At 31.9% G+C, this 17383-nt stretch overlaps 1 protein-coding gene across 8 annotated transcripts in view; it reads left to right on the top strand.

The window, feature by feature from the left end:
* LOC129954080 (M-phase inducer phosphatase) overlaps positions 1 to 17383 on the top strand; it is an 80179-nt gene that overhangs the window by 13559 nt on the left and 49237 nt on the right. Inside the window, exon 1 of one of the 8 annotated variants that reach the window (XM_056067750.1) lies at positions 9657 to 10573. The exons of 3 other annotated variants lie outside the window; for them this stretch is intronic. The gene's annotated coding sequence lies outside the window, so the exon portion shown is untranslated. Of the gene's footprint in view, positions 1 to 9656; positions 10574 to 17383 lie in introns of those variants that run through there. 4 more of the 8 variants (XM_056067746.1, XM_056067745.1, XM_056067742.1 and 1 more) reach the window with 4 other exon arrangements.

The following is a 17383-nucleotide window of genomic DNA, read 5'->3' as shown; positions in this document are numbered from 1 at the left end:
AATACAATTTGTCCATCTAATGTGAATTCAAAGCTCTCAAGCAAAATGTTTTAACAACAGTTGTTAATTAAAACACTGCTTTATATTTCTGACCTAAAACTGACAGCTGTCAAACTGTGTTTGTTTTTTAAAAGGCTACCAAAGTACCAACTTTACTACTGATGTGTCATTGCTCAATAGATATCATTCAAATTCTAACTTTTAACTGAATTTTACGAGAGATTACTTGGAGCTTAATAGTTTTTGAATTAAATGTTTCCATTTAAAGTTAATTGAAAGCTCTCCAGCATTTGAAAATAAAAAAAAACTGGACAGAGGTGTACAACCATGAATATTTATTAAGTGTTGTTTCTATTAATTGTTTTTATATTGTTATGCATTTAAATTACAAAAAATAAACAACAACAGCATGAATTCAAATTAAAAAAAATAACACTTAAAACTTAAATTGTGGTAATTTATCTATTCCTGAACCAGTTTTTAATCTAAAACACCAAATGTTCTGATAATTACATTTTAAATGAGTTCGTTGTGTTCTTAATTTTTCACCAATTCTATTATTCGTTGAAAACAAGAATAATGCCCTTATATAGTATAAGTCTATATTCAATAACAAAACTTATATCTACAATTATAGCTTCTTGAAAACACTTTTTACCTCACAATAGAAAAGGTCTTATCGTTTTAAAATGCATTTAAGGTGTTTTTAACCTATTCATACTATCTTACACATAAAAACTACACCTTTATTGCAGGCGTATCCGTATATACACATAGGTATGGGTATTGAAGTCGATTTTCAAAACAAGTCATTAAGTTGGAATTTCAGTTTTCTGTTACACATTTCTTATCGGTTAAGTAGAATTATATATCCAACAATTTGCATTTACTGAGGTGTGATTCACATTATGGAATACAGCAGTTCAAATTTATTTATGAAATGTGACTCATTGTGTTGGAAAATAGAAAACAGATATTCATAATGACTTTTTTATTGAAAAAAATTAAAATCTGTTTTTCAAAAAATATCATTTGCGTTTAAAAAAATGAAAATTCAGTCAAAATGGTTGACGATACTTCAATCCTGGACTTGTTCAAACTTACATTAACTTAGTTTGGTTGCTGTTTTAATACCATTGGAAGACTCAATTGAGCAGGTTTATAAAGTAACGTTATCTGAAATCTGCATCTAGAGCAACTGTAGAAAATTATAGACCTTTTGCTATACTTTAGGCAATCCCATAAGTATATAAGAGATTATTAAAATTAAGCTTTATAATTAAGTTCGAAATGACATTTCGAAGCTTTATAAAATTTATAATAATATTTACAAATTACTGCCTTGGTTCTTTAGAAAACCGATTCCAAGTCGAAGTTATCTTTACCTTTTGATCAGGTGCAACACAATGTTCTTTTTAAAGAGTTTGAGTTGTTTGGGCTTCACTCTAATCTCCTAAGTTGGATTAAAAGCTATTTACTCGGACGTTGTAAAAATGTTGAAACTGGTGATGTATTATCACTTATTTACTTACATACTTAAGGTGGCGCTACAGACCGGGCGTACCTGGGCCTCAACCAACAGTTTGGTCCCTAGCTAGCTGTCTCCAGTTTCGCACTCAAAGTTGGTTGAGGTCTTCGCCCACCTGAGTGCGGTCTTCCTTTTCCGGGCTGAAGCGTTGATGTCGCTCTACATGAAATACCCATATAAGCCATTGGACTTTAATGCTGTTAACTAGGTCAGTGTCGCTGTACAGCCCTTTCAGTTCGTCGTTATATACCCTCCTCCATTCTCCATCTATGCATATTCATTCGAAGAATTTTTCTCCCGGAACATCCTAAGACTTTCTTATTTTCTCTGAAAGGGTCTAGACCTCAGCGCCATAAATGAAACCGGGATGATGAAGATGGTGCTTTAGATGCTCGAGAGAGGACTTTACTTCTCAATTGCCTTCTAAGTCCAAAGAAGCAGCGAATTGTAAGAGTTATTCTTTGTTTGATTTCAGCGCTGGTGTCTTTGTCTGTGTTTATAGCGGTGCCTAGGTAGACAACGTCCTTAACTGCCTCAAAGTTATAGCTGTTCATGGTGATGTTTTGTCCAAGACATTGTTGTTAAATGTCCTTTTTTGATGACAGCATATACTTGGTCTTGTCCTCATTGACCACTTAACCCATCTTCTTCGCTTCTGTCGCAATGCTCAGCGTTTTTGAGCACTGACATCCACTTTACTATCAAGTGAAGTTAAAAACTCTTCTGGTGTACCGCAAGGTAACCATCTTGGACCACTGCTCTTCATTCTTTTTATGAATTATTTTTCAAATTATATTTCATTTTAAACGTGTCTTTCAGATGCCTATGATCTCAAGATTTCAAGTTGTGGATGATCGTGTAGTTTAGTCTTTTGAATTGTTTTACTCTTTAATAAAAAAAAACCTTTTACAAAATATAAAATCATTAACCTTTATAACAAAGAAATGAACTAGGTTTTCGGAAATATTATTATTATTTTTATTTTAAGTATTTTTTCGTAAATTTAATTAATACCCGTGTTTTTTTTGGTATTCCATATTAAAATACAGTGAGAAATTGCAAAAACAACGATCCACAGTAGTCCGGTTTTTATATTTGAAAGTTGATACAATTGAATATTTGCCAGAATAATTTATCAAACAATTTCAAAAAGAAAATAGCAAAATTAAGACCAGGGGTGAAATCATGTAAGCTGATTTTTGAAAGTTGATGGCTACCAAAATCAAGAAAATACGTCTTTGTAATGTGATAGTCGATTTCAAAGTTTAAAACAAACAATTTGACATAAAACAAAAACTTTAAAAAGGGGGTTTGTTCGCAGACTACTACATTAACATCTCACTTCCACTTCACACATCGAACACCATTTGCATTTTAGAAAGTGCTGTCAAACATAATCATTTTTAAATTTTTTTGTGCGGTGGAAACACCAATAAGATTTATTTAATCTTAACTAAGATAAACCTTTGGAGAAAAATAGTCAAACTTATTTATCTTTTCTATTGTTTTCTCTTGCGAAATAAGAGTCCATTTTTATTAACAAAACTAAATAATATCAACAGTAACAGATTGATTTTTGTCCCAATGGAAAACACATGATTCCAAATGCACAACTACTCAACGAACACAGTCATCGAGATACAAATGCAATATCAATCGTACCAACATTTGAGAAAGAAATCACAAAAGATCCATTCTAGACTCGTATAAACGTCAAAAACCCATCCGTAGTAAGATTCTAGCCGAAATTTTGTTGAAGAGTTCATACTTATCCAAATACAACTTTAAGTTAAAGAAGCATGAAAACGTTTATCTTTGTTTATTTTTTTAGAATAAACACCATTTTATTGATAAGTTTCAGGAAACTATGTTCAAAATAAAAGTGGAAAATATGTTGTACATTCGTCATCGTAGTACTCGTAAGAGTGCTAGTCGCTTTAAGGGACTTTGCAGGTAATTGTATGACGCAAATCATTAATGGCTGAAACACAAACACGCCTAAGCTTCGGCTTTGTCTCCGTTACGTTGGGCCTGCTTTAAGGATGCTTTGAATGACACTTCCTTACGATTGTCAACTGAAATGTGAGGTCGAAACTTCATTGTGATAGCATGCATTGAATTCCTATGGCTGAACTGGTAAACGTCAGGTGAAGCCGAAACTGAAGCGTGTTTGTGTTTCAGCCATAATACGTCCATTCGAATCAATGAAAAATACAATCTAAAATTTGAACACCTGCATATCTTGCAAAACGCCACTTTTTTTTATTAAAAAGGTGTGTTTGTAAGTCTTTTTTCATTTCAAGATATGATTTTAATAAGTAAAATGTTTTTCAAAGGCTCAATACGAAAAAAAAACTATCAGAAACAGTTTCAAACTTGTAAGGTTTTTTAAAAAAATAAGTCCTGCAATTTTTCTTTGGTTTGGACAAACCTTAATAAATCCTGATTCGGAGGAATAAAGTATCAGTAAAGTTCTGCAGGGCTTAGATGTCGCAACATTTTAAATACAAATTATGCATTTTCGGCTTCTGATCTCTCTTTTGGTTGGAAAATGTTAAAAAATCACATCGATTACAGGATCCGGTAAATAGATTGTGGAGGGAATCAAAAGTCAATTTTGACGAAGTTTTCTCCTAAAAGTTGTTTTTCATAAAGTTATGAAAATCTTTAATTAAATGATTTTATATCAACTTTAAAAATGGGCAATCGAGATAAAGGTCTCATTGAACGAAAAATTGCATGTCTTCGCTGAAGCAAATAAAATGTTCGAAATAGCAGTTTCATTCTCTTACGAAAACTACTTTTTTTTAAGTGTAAACTTAATGTTAAATATCCGCAGTCACTTGGTTACTTACGTAAAATTCATCTTTCATGTTCCGACTTAATAAATTGATCTTTAAAAAGGACTTTAAATCACATTTCCTGTATACATTTTAAAATCAATCAAGCACTTGATATATCTCTTTTAGAATCCACTAACGATTTATTTGAAGTGATTTTAAAATTTGTCCGCATATACTTCTCCTTAAACATTATAAATCCTTTGACTATGTCGGGCCATTAATAGTCTCTCACATAACTATAACGATATAGATTGTCTGTCAAACCCATAATCCTCTTCAATAAATAAACCAACACCCCATAACATTTTTTCAATTGCACATACTATACATATTTTTATAAAATGTAAGTGCAACGAAATTTAATGAACCAAAGTGGTTTAATTCCATACTTCATTAATCCCCCCAGTCTCTTTCTCTGACATAAAATGCATTCTCAAGACCACATTTTTCGGAAAAAAAATTAAACTAAAAACTATAGCTTCAAGAGGAACTCAAGCCATAAACAAGAAACAAAGAAACTAAAAAGAACTGCCCCAATTATTGCCCTCTGATTTGAAATAAGATATAGTGCACATGCGCCACATCCACATAGGAATGCAAGCCAGCCGTTCCGGGTCCCGGTCTCCGTCTCCGTTTTCGTCCCGTGGCTAAACCATAATTGATAAAGCACCGAAAGAACCATTATAGAAAAACCAATATTTCTTATGGTCTATTATGTAATTTCATATCAAAACTGCATTTTTCAAGTGTTTTCAATTCAAGTGGATAGAGGATACACGAGGGAGGCGGCTACGACGAACTTGTCTTCCTTCCGTTCTTTGCGGTGGTGGATATGCCTACATGTGGATTTTTCTATATGACCATACTGACATTGACATACCATCTGGGATTTATTGAGACCTCCAACATACCAAAGCATCAATCAATTTCGAGGACCTTATCTAACAAACCATCCCTAATACAACATATTCATTGAATTCCAAAAAACACACCATCCATTGATATCAAACATTCGACAATAATGAAGAGGGTAGCTCTATAGCCCATATACTAATACGAGTACTGCTAAAAGAGGGTACAATCTACACTGAACAAAATGTTTATGTTGATTTAACTAAAATCCTCGTTGACCCAATGAGCATTTAATTAATTTCAATCCAATGATAAATTTAAGTAGCGCTGTATCAAATAACGAAACTTTCGCTTTATTGACGAAATTTCTTATTTTTAAGAATTTTTCAACGGTTTACCATTTTCTTTATTAATTTATAAAATTGTTTATTCAATAAATTAACAGAATTAATTAATCTTTGATTTTTTAACATTGTTAAATGAATGAAGGGAAAAAGATTCTTTAGCTTATGATTCCTTTCCTTGAATCAATGCAATAAATTCATCAGATAACGTATTTTTTCGTTAATTTAATGAAAAGTTTATAGCCTAACGTAATTTACATTTTGAAGATAACGAATTTTTCCTTTAACTGCAGGCATATTTTCATTACTTTTCATTTATATGCTAAAGAAATATTTCTATCTTTTAAAAAATTGATAAAGTTATGAGAAGAGTTTATGTTGTTAACGAAAAAAGTTATAGATTCAATTACTTTCTTTCGTAAATTATACAAAAATTCACGAAAAGACGAATTAATTGAAAACTTTTTTAAAGTCTTCAACTATTAATGAATTTTTACGTTAAATTAAAGATGATTCATTAATCTATGAAGAAAATATTTCATTAAATGAAAATTTTCATCAAGTGACGAAATGTTTTCATAAAATAATGACAAACTTAAATGAAATATTTATAAAAATGGAGGTTTTTCTTCTGTACCATAAACAAAATAGTTATTTTTAAGCGATTAAGTTGGCTTGACAATGCAGTCAGGTGTCAAAGCGCGACAAAATAGAAAATAGATCTATTCGAGTGTAGAGCTCGAGCTGACGATATTTTCGATCTAAAGCGAACAGGAAGCTTGATGTAAAATTTAAGACTGCTTTATAACAGTCCATTGTTTCTATTCAATGTGTCAAAGTTGGTAGAACCGATCTCTCGATTTTGGTTAAGCGCTATTCTACTTTTATAGTCAAATCAAGTTTTTAAAATAAAACTTTAAAAATGTTAAATACAATCAAAAACAGGAGCGCACAATTTTAAACGATTTAATAAAATTTTGAAGCCATTCTGAGCAATTTACTAAGCTTAACAATTAGCTCAAGTTAAAATTACGGAATGGCTACTTTACCTTTTAGCAATTTACTTAATCCACATGTACAATTATTTTTATAAGAGCAGCGAAAGGAATGGTCCTGTCAACAGTTGGGAATCTCAAATGATAGGTCTGTTTAAGCTTTGCTTTGTTTAAGAGTATTTTCACGAACCGTCTCTTTTTTTAGACATGTTTGGATTCTCGTTTGTTAATAAAAGCCAATTAGCAAAACGAAAAGAAAGGTTTAAAATTTTAGACTCCCTTAGTAAATTCCTAAATTGCTAAATATATATCAAATTGCTAACAAGTAAGTTCTTGAACACTTAACAATAAGTTGTTTATAATTTTGCTCTTAATGCTTAGGTAAAACACAACATAGTTTTTGACAACAAATAGTATTATGATTTTGGAAAGGTCAACATTTTGTCTGCTAGGTATAGTTTATATCTTTTTAGAAACCTTTTAACAAAACACTTAAAAAGGCAAAGACAAAGCATTTATTAAAAAATACTAGAAAAATGAACAAAAAAAATACTTTTAATTATAGTAGCATTGGATTACCAAGAGTTTTTTAAAGATCACAGGTAGCAATCTTCTTCGGCTGTCCCTTAGAAGGGCTGTGAAGGAGCTTAATAATCTCTCAACTTCAGCTGAAACGAGTTAATCCCGTCTTAAACTTTCAACATTATTCACTTTAATGTTTCCTGAAAGTTTGGATTCCAAGTCGCCATTTATTACAGAATTTATCTGCTCAATCGATTTTAGCCCTGTGTTTCCGTTGAAAAGGGCAGTAAACTTCTTCAAGACTTCCTCTGCAATGGGCCCTTTTGCTTTTTTAAATTTAGCCAATTGATGCTCCTTGATGAGAATATTGTTAGTTAAATTATAAGTAGATATAGACTCTCAAATATGCCTGTTTTTGTAGGTCTTAGAAAATAAGTTTTTTCGAATCGACTAAAAACCCAAAATTGACTTTAATGTACGCCAACTGCGATTGCAGTTCTTCATCTTCAATCATTTTTTTTACAAATGCAACACAGCTTGCATCATCTTGGAGGGCGTTGACGATTTTTTTGATCCAAGCAAAATAATCCGCATAATATGCTGCCTCTAACCAAGTACCATAGCGAGTTAAAACCTAGTTTAAATGTTAATTCAAAAATACGACTTCAAATTCAGTTTCAAACAAGCTTACAGGTTTAGGCAGTGGCAGTGGCAATTCAGATTTCATATCCTTAAAAAAAACAATTCGAGATGGACTCTTCAGAAATACTTTTTTCAAGTTTGACACGAAGGCGTCAATTTTAGAGTAGTGACTGCGTATGCTTTCACAAACTCTATTTACACCGTGAGCGACGCAAGTTACGTAAACCATTTTCGAGTACAACACATAGAAAGTTTTGCCACTCTTCTTTATTTATATATTACAAACAACAAAACCTTTTCTCTCTTAAGCTCATAAAATCCTATCCCTGTATGGGTCTTCATGTTAGTAAACGGCTTAAGAAATCTGGGAAATAATGGTCTCGTGGTTTAGAAAATACGTTTTGTAGTAAATTTGTCAATTTTAGTTATCTTACATTTAAAGAATATCAATTACAAACATTATTGTAATATTGTTTTAATGTACATATTTCAAAAACAACAAGTGACGGATTCGATAAGAACCGTTTAGTGAAATCTTACAAGTTATAAAAATTGAATCATTAAATATTGAAGATAGGATCTTTTATAGATTTAGAAAACCTTCGGGAATTTTATTGAACAGAACTATACTGTTTCATGAAGAATAAGAATAGCTTCAAAAATCCATTTTTTTCGAATTCAAAAAAGTGATATCCAAAAAACCTTAAGGGATTGAGTTATTTTGAAGTCGAATTTGAATTATTTATTTATTTAAACCAGCTAAGTACTAGGTTTACAGAGTTGTTTACATTTAACACTAGTAATTGTCGATTTAATAATTTAGTGCCAAGAGTTTACAGTTAACAGAGTTGTTTACATTTAACACGAGTAATTATCAATTTAATAATTTAGTGCCCAGACCTGATAAGTCTATTCGAAAATTGACCGAACTAATGTCAAAAACCAAGCTCTTAGTTTATCAACGCTAAAAAGCAAACAATTACGAACACAAACAATCTCAAAAAGAGTAAGATCAACATCGTCGGCATTAATAAGGCACTAATGAGTGTTTCAACACATACATACGTTTATTTGTTTATAAATAAAATAAAGAGTAGAGGACCTAAAGGACTACATTGTGGAACTCCAGAGTTAACTTTAAACTTGTTTGATTCGCAATCATTGAAAAGTACATAGTATGATCTATCCTTTAAATAAGATTGAAGATATTTTATGATATGTTTACTAAAACCCATCTTCCCAGCTTTGACAAGCTAAACTCGATATGATCGTACTTCAAGCGCCTTACTAAAGTCAGTACAAATACAGTCCAATTAGTATTTTGCTTTTAAATGAGTCAATAAAATTTTTAGCGAGTTTTATAAAAAAGTAAAACCGTGCTGAACGATCAAAGATCGAACATAGTTATTCACAAATAATAAACTCAAATAAATCTAAATCCATACATTTACGAAGGTTTTCGTTGAAGTCTATGATTTGTTGTCATAAATGGATGAAACTTTTACCTAAAGAGACTCCCAAAATTGGTCAAAAAATGTACAAAGATTTCTTCTCAAAATGAAGATTTTTGTATTTTCGTTAATTGAATTAAATTTTCGTCAAGCCAACAACGAATTGATGAAACGAATTTCAAAAATATTTTTGTCCGTGTAGAAAGAAAACAAAACAATTTTTATTATAGCATACTTCACCATCATACATGAATCACCCTATAATATTGACGATAATATCAAATGTACTAAGTATGTCGGTTAGGCTCTGGCATAGCTCTACCGAAAGGAAAACACCCTCGTTTAGTGTAATTTTGTCGCGGCCAAACGCACAACTCACGAGAGCCGGTATACATTCGGATTCATATAAAGTCAAGTCGGTGAATTAACAAAAAGAAAATAAATATATATTTTTATCATAAATAATTCTGCCTCGAAACACAGACACATTTAAGTTGTTAACTTTTATCATCACATAGCATCTCCTCATAGATACTTTTTGTTTTGCTTCTGTGTGCTTCTGTGGATAGATGGATTTTGTATCTTTTAAGAAGAAGAAGAAAAACACCCGCATGGGTTGTTTTTATTTAAATCGAATCGAATCTCTGAGCACAAAGTGTATGTGGATGTATCTTTTTGTATAAGGCAGAGCGCTGTACTCGCCATAGATACTCTAGTGCGCGTGCTGTATTTGTATTATTTATTAATCGAACAAATGCGAGCAACAAAACAGCATCCCGTCGTCGTCGTCTTCGTAGTCGCGGCGTGAGATACATTTGTACAAAATTAAATCCAGAGCAGATACAAACGGAGAGTGTTCCAAAGAACATCACGCAGTTAAAAAGTCTCCTTGAATTGTGTTTGTTTTTTAAATCGGGAGAGAAAAGAATTCTACAAAATATACATTTAGGATGTAGATTCTTCACGGTACGCGAATATTTATTTATTTTTATTTTGTTTTTAACAAAATTTTTAAGTTTGTACACAAAAATAAAAAATATAATCTTTTTGTGGAAGAAAATAAATGATAATAATAATCAAGTGACACACAAAAGTGACGTGATTAGTGAGATAACTACAGAAATAAAACACAACTCGTTTGTGTAAAGAAAATTGAAGAGTGATTAAAATTATTATCATTGTCTGTTATCAGTAGTATAAACTTATTGGGCCCTATCAGCCTTATCACAAGGTTTTCTTAAGGTCAATTGTTATGAAATTGTACTATAAATAAAAAACTAACCAAAGAGTTATGTGAATAAATAATAATACAAATATTAAAACAAAAAACAAACTTAGTAATTCTAAGCATCTTTAACAAAAATTATACAAAAGGGTAAACATTTAACACAAATTGGTAAAACAATATTAAAAAAATATCTTCCCTCTATTACATCCCTGGAGTGATCTTATGAGTTTTTGAAATAAAGAAAAATAAAAGCTTCTTCTTTCTTTATGTCCCTCAAGACCGAATGTGGTTAGTTTCACTTCACTTCACTTAAATTGTTTATCTTCATAATTTCTTGGAATTCCACATAAGTTATCTCAATTGAATGTAATTTGTAAGTTTCTTCTATACAAACAGTTCTTTTGCTGTGCGTCGCGTCGGTAGCGTAGTTGCATTGGACTTTACTGTCAATTTACAGCATCGCTGGTTGGCTGTAAATTCTGATTCTACACTCGTCCACAAGAGGGAGATTTTGTTCTTTGGTTCAATGTACTTATTCACTGTGTACAGGAACGAAACAAATGCCCTAGATTGAGAGTGGGTGTGGACCGCTGTCAGTGGAATTTGAATGTTGTGCAGCGTTTACATTTTAGAGTGCGTGGTGTTTTTGCACACACATAGAGTCCAAGTTAAATAATAATAAATTGGCAGCACATGATGCGATTTCGATTGCAATTGCAATGGCAGTTGAGTAAATATTTATTTTAAAAATTGAATCCTAGGAAAATTTTGTACATCGTACAAAAAAGGAAAACAAACTACATTTGCATTTGCATTTGAATCTTTGCAAAATTGATGTAGGACGCTGGACGCATCGAATAGCCGCGCTGCGCTGGAGCTAGTATAAATATTAGTTCAAGATATTTTATTTAGAATAGGTTGATTTCTTAAAGGAGTTTATTTCTGTTCTGTTTATTTTGTATATTTTTCATAAATCTGGTTTGTATATTGAGGATTTGAGAGAGTTAATTGGTGATAGAACAAGTTTTATTCCTTCCATATTATATGAAAGTTTATTTTTGTATCTTATTCCATATAAATTATCTAGAGGTAATTTGTGGTTGTTAGAGGAATAAATTATAATCTATATCTTTCTTTTTCCCGTCGTGTCAGAAGCTCTATAAAGTATATTCTTGTTATGTATTTGTAGATACTAGAGCAATTTAGAAGCAATTAGCAAATACCATAGATAGATTTTTTGCAGTCACGCAGAGTCGCAGTGGAACATAGATATGAATAATTTTAATTTACAGTGACGAAGGGTATTTTGATCAATTAATATAGAAAAGGTGCTGAGTCTTATAAGAGGATAATTACACAAAATTGAGATTCAGTTTTGAGAATGTGAGTTAGTTTCGATAATTTGATGGAAAAATGCTGAAAGCGATCAATGTTCATAATTTTTAAAATGTGTCAGAAATGGACACGCATTTAGAAAAGATCAATTAAAAGCAAAACTGTCAACAGCAAATACCGAGAATAAATATTCAACAGAATTGAAAAGTTGTTAGGTGGTCAGTTTGTAATAACCGTTTCCTTTATTTGAGAAACACAAACACTTATCTTTGAAAAGGAGATTTTTTGTACCAAAAGAATTATAGCGATGATTGAAAAGATTACGTTTTTGTTTCTATCACACTAAACAATACTTTTCTAAAGGATTGAATTGTTCTTAATTCGAATCTTACCTTAAAATGTTTTTATAACAGCAGGTTTTTAAAATATGTAACCTCCATTCCATTCCTGACAACAGTACTCGCACACAGGAATGGTTGAGAGTTGTAAGTCACTAGGCCTTGGTTCACAACGGACTGTTGCGCCACCCAATTTAATTTTAAAACTCAAAAACGCTAAAGACAACGAAACATGATTTTAAAAAATCCTTGTCAATTTAAGTCTCTTTCTTAGATTCTAAAAATTCTCATTAATTGTTTAATTTAATTTAACTCTTGGAGTTTATTTTTAGTGCTTTTAGCGATGCCGAACTTCGATTTTAACTTTTTGCTCACATTTAAAAAAATTTTACGTTTTCAACAGTATTTTTATATTATTTTAAAATAATCAGGGACGGATTTGGAGATTTAGAGGCCTCGGGGCAATAAAGGAGTCTAGGCTCCCTCGCCCCAAATTATTTTCAAAATGAAGTAAACCATTTTTTTTAACTCGAGTTTTAAGTAAATTTCTTTTGTATTAAACAATTAATATAAACGGAAAAAGAATTATCTGAAATAAAATTTTAGGGTTAACGAACGGAACCTTTCAGCTTTTTTCGCCGAAAAATCGTTGATGATTTCGTTGAAATCGAGTTCTCAAAGTAAATCGCTGTCAATACTCATTAGAGAAAGATTCGATGGACGGTTTTCGCCCATCGTGGTTCGAAGCCTATTTTTTATAATTTTCATTTTAAAAATGAGCGTTCTCTAGTGCAATTTGTTACCATCAAAACCAAATACATTCCCAATGCAATTTCGAGATTTGGGAATGTAGCTTTGAAATTTTGATTTCCGAGATTTTTGTAGTAAAATAGTTCCGGCGATTTTCCTTTTGTATGAGTCAATCAAAGACACAAATTTAACCAATTCATAACCAAGACTAGGGCCTAAATCATCTTCTTCTGTCCTTCTGTCTTGTATTTATGTCTTGTGTTGTTATTACCTTACATAGTCTAGTCGCTCAAAGTGCTGTGTTCTCTACTCTTTACATTTATGTGCTGAGTAGTGTGAAATGTAATGTTAATCATCCGGATACACTTTCACCATAGCCTCTGCTGCCAGCGTGCAAATTTTCAGCATCCATCTTCTCGATATGATTCAGGAATCCAAATCTCGAACGAACAGCTTCATAGGCATGCAATCTTTCAGTAAGAGAAACGGATAGCTGGTCAATTACTGGGATGAAGGCGGATACTTTGTATTTTTCCTTGGGTGACAGATTTGCGTCTTGTGCTTTCCCGTAATCGAGCGGATTCAACTTCACATTTCCCGTCCTGGTGCGGGTCCGTGATTGTACATATTCATTATGGAATATTTTTTTTGGCTGCTTCCTCGTATTTATCAAAATCATTTCGTTTGGATTCCACGAATGATTTCAATGATTATAGTGCACGCATTGCCGATTCAAGAACCATTTTCGGATCTTGCAACTTATTGTTTGTAGCGTTGAATCGCTCAAAGATATCGTTCCGAAATGTTGCAAGCAAAGCGGTTTCGAGGTCACTCATCTTCTGCAGAAGATTCGTTGCTTCATTCCTCGCGATGTCTTTTTGCTCTTTATTGGAAAATATGCTGGGTAGAGCTTCTTCGATATCTGAATAGCCGTTGACTAAGGCTGTCATAGCTTCAGCTCGACAAGACCAACGAGTGTCGCTGAGCTTTTTCAAGACTAAAAATGGCCTCCTATCAGAATTCGATGCCGCTCTGTATTGGCTGTGAAAAAAGTGTACAAATTCTGCACGAAATCAAAGACTTGAACAGCCGATAGACAAGAGTTAGCAGCTTTTAAACCATTTTGCTTTTTTTTGTAGAAAATTGTTTTAAGCACAATTGGCTAAGCGTTTCTTTGGGATTTTTGTAAGACAGTTGAAATCTATCAGCTCATATTTCAAATATTAAAGGAAATAAAATAAATATTTAAACTGAATATTGAAGAAAGGGATTAAAGGTTCGAAGAACCATCACGAATTTTATTTTTAAAAAATACTAAATGAGCCTTATAACATTTTTTTTTCGAATTTCAAAAAGTAACATCTCAAAAACCTGACGTTATACTATAATTTTAAAGCTAGATTTTAATTAACGCCATCAAAACCCATTGAAAAAGTGCAATTTGATTGCCAGGAATTCAACCTTGTCGAACAGTTTAATAATTCTTTAATTTGTCATTTAAAACTTTGATAGTTTCGAATTTGCAATTCAATGTTGTTTGTCTGTTTCGTGCGCAGCTCGCTAACTTGGATACAAGGTTTTCGAGTTAGATTTTTAAATATATAAAAGCTAGTATTTTTTTTTAGAGACATGAATGTATTTTATGAAGTAACGATGTCATGATGCGGCATCATATTCTTCTCAGAAAGTTCTCCATGACCAACTCGATCGATTCGGCTGCATGTTCTCGATAACTTCAAGAATTATTTCACCTTTAAGGCACTAAATCGATTGTAGATTATTTGCATAGAAATGTGTTAAATCACAAGATTTGGGTGGCTAATTGTGATCACCTACCACAAATAACACATTCACGAAACTTTTTTGCATTATTCCGATTAAAAACAAAGGTCTTCTACATCAATAACTTTCAATTTTCTCCATACAAAATCTTTAATCATAGCTCAGTAGCACAATCCATTCACAGCAACAGCTGAAACAGCCTCATTTTCAAATCAGTAGGGTTTAATCACACCCAAATTGAGAATGGAGTTGTTTCTCTACAGTCACTCTTGTATTTAACGAAACCTAATTACACAAAATTCTACTATTAGAACGACTTCCGAGGTTAATTGAGTCTCAAGATGAATTTTTGATGAAATCACGAAACATTTTGGTGCATTTCATGGATCAATTTGTTGAAGATACGAGACAGCGACGTATAGACGTTGGTTTTGATCAACCGTCTTAGTTAACAAACTTTTAAAAGCCTTTACGCATCATTCTATAGAAATGGTGTAATGTTTTTTGCGAAGTTGTTAATTCCAAAGGAATCCACAAATCCGTGTTTTTTCCACTAATATTATAAAGAGGAAAGATTTGTATTTTTGTATGTAACGAATAAACTAAAAAAGTACTGGACCGATTTTAATAATTCTTTTTCATTAGAAAGCTGCATTATCGCTGAGTAACATAGGCTTTATTTAGTACTAGATTACTATAGAAATTTGGAAATTCCTATTAGAACCAACCAAAGGTGTAAACAAATTAGGGATAAAATGTCTTTCATCGCAAAAGACATTGGCTATTTACAGTTTTTTTAACACATTTTTATGTTTCACTTAAAAAGTTATTTTCAGAGCTTCTTAATTTTAGTATTAGGAATCACACTTTTTCATAATATTTGTCAAAGTTCTTTTCAGAACTATCTCTTTGAACTTGAATAATTTCTTTTTTATTATTACTGGGTAGCTGGGTCCTTACGCAGTAGACGCAAGCGAAACTGAATATTTAGATTTTTTTTAAACACATTTTTATTATTATTTTTTTTGAAAATAGGTACAAGGCTATTGATCAAAGAAAATAAGAGAAAATTTGATTATAGCAACTATCATTACGGGTCCCGCGGCCGGTCAGCTCGCACATGTTCCGCGGATCCCGTTGATACCAACTGATTCGCTCATATCTTTTAAAACGTTACAGTTCCCTTTAAAAATATCTTTTGCCCTGACAATAAATAAATTCTAGGGGCAAACTTTTTCCATAGTTGGTTGTGGCACTTTCTCTCTAGTAGGAACTCCTGAAAATCAATACGTTTTGTTGCCACCTACATACAAATACCAGAGCCAACGTAGTGTACAGGGAAGCTTTAAGATAAGCAATAAATTTGTTTCTAATTTAGTGATTCAATATCTGTACCTATTTATGTCTGCCAGTGCAAAGCCGGGATGGGCCGCTAGTCGTCAATATTCTAAGTTGCCCTTAAGCGACTCACAAAGCTTCAATTCTTCCCGTCAACATATCCCAACAGTTTAAATTCTTTCCCAAGTTTCACAAATGCCGACTTGCAAGACACTTCACGATGATTTAAAAGTACATTAGTTTTGTCAACTTTGCCTTCATAATTTTCAAATCTTTTGTAGTATTTTCAAAATAATTTCTATACGTTTTAGAAAACCTATGACGTAGTTCTTACTTGTCAAATGTAAAAATATGGCCGATTCAAAAGTAACTGCCAAAGTGACAGCTGTCCAAAAGGGAGTACTGTGTCGTCGTCTTGTTAACTTCCCATAGGAAGTTATTGTAATGGGTCCGATTTATCTAATTGAAAATTTTGACATTTCTCGACGTTTCAAGGTCCCTAGAGTCGAAATAAAAGATTTTTAGAAAGATGTCTGTGTGTGCGTGTATACATACGTTCATACATCCGTACGTTCGTGACGATTTTTCGTTTTCTATAGCTCAAGAACCAGTAGAGATATCGACCTCAAACAAATGTAGTTATACCGATAATAATGCAGAAAGATGCAGATAGGGCTCTCAAGAAAATTGCGTGGCAGTTTAAAAAAAGGTGAACATTTTGGTTAAACCTAAATATCTCATGAACCAATGACGCTAGAGACTTGAATTAAATTTTATATTATAAATTGTAACGTAATACAAATTAAATACATTTTTGGAAAAAATCCAATTAACGGTTTTTTTAAAACTCAAAAAAACTGAAAAAAAATTGTCACCTTGAAAATTTTACGACTAAAATATGATTTCATCTTCAAAACAATTGTGTGCAACGAAGTGGTAAAAATTGATTTTTCACTTAAATATCTTTTTAAAACTTTGAGATATTGGCTTTAAACTACTTGTATCTTTTAAAAATTTTGTTGTCAACATTCAGTAAAATTTTGAGAAAAATCTTTTTGACAGTTTTTTCACAAAAAAAATAAAAACCTAAAATAGAAGACAATACTAAAACTTGGAAATAAATTTGCTTTTGACTTAATAGCTTTTCAAAAATTAAAAATATTGTCTTCAAACTTTTTTTGGTCATTTTAAAATTTTTAAAAATAATTTAACGGACAACTTCTTTAACCCAACACGAAAACGAACAAACATTTAAGCAAGACAAATCGACAGACGAGATGGGAAGTTATCAGTGTGGGTCGCATCTTTTTGAAACTACATTTTATAAATGTCTATAGTCCCCATAATTCACTAAAGAAACAAGGTTACAATATTTGTTAGTAGCTATGTTCAATTACTATAACGTTACAAAAATTAGCATCTACGATAGTTAGTT

This window comes from Eupeodes corollae, chromosome 1 (genome assembly GCF_945859685.1).
Source record: "Eupeodes corollae chromosome 1, idEupCoro1.1, whole genome shotgun sequence".
In the NCBI taxonomy this organism is placed as follows: domain Eukaryota; kingdom Metazoa; phylum Arthropoda; class Insecta; order Diptera; family Syrphidae; genus Eupeodes; species Eupeodes corollae.
This window is presented reverse-complemented; position numbering and strand designations above follow the sequence as displayed.